Source organism: Drosophila suzukii, assembly GCF_043229965.1.
Source record: "Drosophila suzukii chromosome 2 unlocalized genomic scaffold, CBGP_Dsuzu_IsoJpt1.0 scf_2c, whole genome shotgun sequence".
NCBI classification, from domain to species: domain Eukaryota; kingdom Metazoa; phylum Arthropoda; class Insecta; order Diptera; family Drosophilidae; genus Drosophila; species Drosophila suzukii.
Window position 1 is genome coordinate 20,327,576 of NW_027255896.1, and position 3,667 is coordinate 20,331,242.

Genomic DNA, 3,667 nt, shown 5'->3' on the forward strand with positions numbered 1-3,667 from the left:
CCTTAGGTTATAATGCCTAGCCTGATCCTGGGAGGCTCTCCAGATTCCGCCTTACAATCTCGAAGATTTCCCTGAATTTGTTGGCCTTCTCCTCCGGGGTCTCAGTCAGTCGTCCGGTCCCTACCGTCTCTCTGTCGTATAGGGCGCTCGGTAGTCTTGGTTCTCTGAATGACGGTGTGTAACCTGTGGATTCCGACACGCTCGTGTTTACTGCCAGCATGATTTCCGGCCATTTTTCGTCCCAGTTTCTTTGGTTCTGCCCTGCACACTGCGCTGTTATTGTCTTCACCGTCCTATTTGCTCTCACAGTCGGGCTCTCCACTTGGAGAACCGGTCTATTAGTACCAGCAGCGTTTGGTTGCCGTGCTTTGAACGCTGCAGGGGTCCGACGAAATCCGCACATACCGTAGCCCATGGTCCCTCTGGCACCTGCGTCACATGCATTTCTCTCATCTTCGCACGTGGGCTCGGGCGTCTCTGTGCATTTCTGGCCAGTAATAAAGGGCTGCCAGACGTGCTATTGTCTTTCGGCTTCCTACGTGGCCAGCCGTGAGTCGTGGTTCTCCTTCAGCACCGTTTCCTGTAGAGGTTTCGGGACGCACATCTTCCATGTTGCGACATCCTTGTTGCCCGCTGAGGTATATTCCTGTACAGGGTGTTACCCTCCATCACGCAGTCCGGATACTTTTGCGGCTGGGTCCTTATCCAGCCTTGTTTCCGGTAGTGGCTGCCTTGACAAAGCGTCTGCCACCACGTTGAGTTGTCCTTTCCTGTACGCTATTTCGAAGTCGTACTGCTGCAACTCCAGGGCCCATCTGGTGATCCTCCCTGAAGGGCTTTCTATGCTGTTGAGCCACTTTAGCCCCATGTGGTCGGTTACTGCCAACCTTGCAGATACGGTTTAAGCTTTCGGATCGCCCAGACGATTGCCAAGCACTCCTTCTCGTTCGTTGAGTAATTCTTCTCAGCGCCGTTGAGCGTTCGGCTTGAGTAAGAGATTACACCCAGAAAAAAAAGAAGGAAAAAAATCAAGAACATTTTTCATGAAATGCGAACAATCCATTCTCCATTTTTAGTTCTCACATTTCGAACGTTTGTTCACGAAAATCGAACGGTGTTGGTAACAATTTCTTGGTTCCAAATTTCGAAAAATGTTCTCAGATATCGAACGCCGTTCATGAAAAAGCTGCGATAGACGCGTTATAGTCTATCGAAATCGATAATTTTTCGCCACATGGTTGATGTTTGTTTATTGCAACAATACGTAGGTCTAGTGTCCCGATTTTCCGTACTCGAAAAATTCGCTCGGTGGTCCAGCTGCTAGAGCGTCCGCCTTCGACACATGGTAGCACAGGTTCGAGTCCGCGAGAAGACGGTTGTGAATTGTAAGTTTTATTAAAATATTATTTCTTATGTTTATATGTATATATGTACATCTATTAATAATGAATTCTTTGTCTTCAGCAAAATAACCAAAATACATTGAATTCCAGCAATAACAAAACATAAGGTGGGAAATTAAATAAATCTCTACCAGGCGTTCAGAAAGTCTAGCATGTACACAAACCTCGTTTCTTTTAATATTTTTCTGTTCTCAAGTTAACCCCAAAATGTTCTTAAACTGATACCATTCGTTCGGAACCCAACCCTAAAGTTTCGGTCACATTTTACGAACGACCGTTCATGAAGTGTCAACAAACGGGCTTACGCACTTTTTGACAACGTTTGGTCTTGATTTTTGAACGTTTCGAACGTATTTTTTTCTGGGTGTACCTTTTCGCCTCGTTCAGTCTCCTGGGTCAAGATTGCCCCGATGCCGTAGTCGGTCGCGTCAGTTTGCAAGATAAATGGCTTGTCGAAATCCGGGCACGCCAGTACGGGGTCTACAACGAGACTTGCCATCACCTCTTCGATCGTCGTCTGGTGTTCCTGTGTCCACACCAGTAGCAGGTCGTTGAGAGGTTTGACTATTTTTGCGAAGTCAGGTACAAACCGGGGGTACCATGATGCTACGCTCAGGTACTGTCGGAGCTCTCTTACTGTTGATGGTGGCTCTAGTTCGGCGATGGCTACTACCTTTTCCGGATCCGTGCCTATTCCTTCGCTACTCACTCGGTGACCAAGATACAACAGCTCTTTCCTGAAAAATTGGCACTTTTCCGGGCTTAGCCTCAGATCCTCCTTTAGCCGTAGGAATACTTCCTTCAGGTTAGCCTTGTGTTCTTCCAGCGAGCGTCAGATCCGATGTCATCCTGGTAAGCAAATGCGTGCGGCGACATTTCGGGGCTGATCCGTTGAAAGGTCGCAGACGCCAAATGAAGTCCGAATGGCATTACTCTCCACTGGAATAAGCCTTTCCCCAGCACTGTAAACGCCGTGTACTGTCTGCTGTCTTCTTTCAGTGGGATTTGCCAGTACCCATCCTTTAGGTCCGAGCTGCTCCTTTATAGACTTGGCGTTGATTTGCCTTAAGTCAACGCACAGTCTCCATTTGCCCGTCTTTTTTTAAGCATCACGATGGGAGAGCTGTATGGGCTTGTTGAGAGTGGAGAAGCTCGTCCACCTTCGCATTGATCTCCCCTTGAACTTTCGGATTCTTTGGGTAGTATCGTTGCTTTATTGGTTGTCGTCTTTCATCGTGATCTGATGCTCTGCCATGTTCGATGTTCCCGTCATGTTGTTGAAACTCGATAGCTCTGCCTCCAGGAATTTCGTCGTGTCATCATCTGCTAGCCTGTTGCACGACTGCCACCGATAGCTTTTCCTCAAGCCATCCATTGTGTCGATTCCTGGCCGGTATTATTATTTCGTGTCCAGCACACTTAATCCCAGTTCCGACTTGTGCTAGAAAGTTCCATCCTAACACCAATGAATCCACTACCCCTGGTAGTATCAGCAGGCTCATGCTCAGTCGCTTGTTCCCGAAAGCGATTTCCTCCTCCAGCTGTTCATCGATTCCGCCACATCTTCCGTCTGCCAGTCGAACTTGCCAGCAGCATTCGACGCTCCTGACGCCTACTCTCCCGCTCCCGCTGGTGGTTTCCATTGGCCTTCGCGTGGTGCACCTATTGCCTGCTGCCGTGGGACTCGGTTAGGTGGCGACCATTGGTCGTTTCCCCGTGTCTCCTGGGTGCCTGTCTCTTCGCATCTTCTGCATGTTACCTGCGTTGGTTCGGCATCACTTGGACTTCGAGAATTTGCTTTCTTTCGTGAACGCTTCCTTTTCGAGTTATTCGTACTCATTTGCTGATATCATCAGTGCGTCCAGGTAAGTTGTCAACGCTCAGGCTTGCCACTAGGTTGTCCCCTTCAGCGCTCGTTTCTGAGTAGTATTCCGACAGTGCCTTCCTCATGTAGTCTAGCCTGCCGTCCGGTAGATTCACTTCTTTACCATTATGTTTAAGTAGCTTTCACTGCTGGGACAATCACGTTGGGCGCTAGATGTAACGAACTGATTTTTGTGGTCTGCTCGCTACGAGATTCGTGCGGCTAGCTCAGTAGATTGTGTGTTCGTCCCACCAAATTTATATAAACGTGACCGCCCAGTAGCTCAGTGAGAAGGCACAGAACTCACGGGTTCGTAGTTGGTTTATGGCGGGTATATTATTGTGGGATTGGTTTTTCTGTTTTAAATGAAAAGTCCCACTAACTGTAATTATACCCGTTA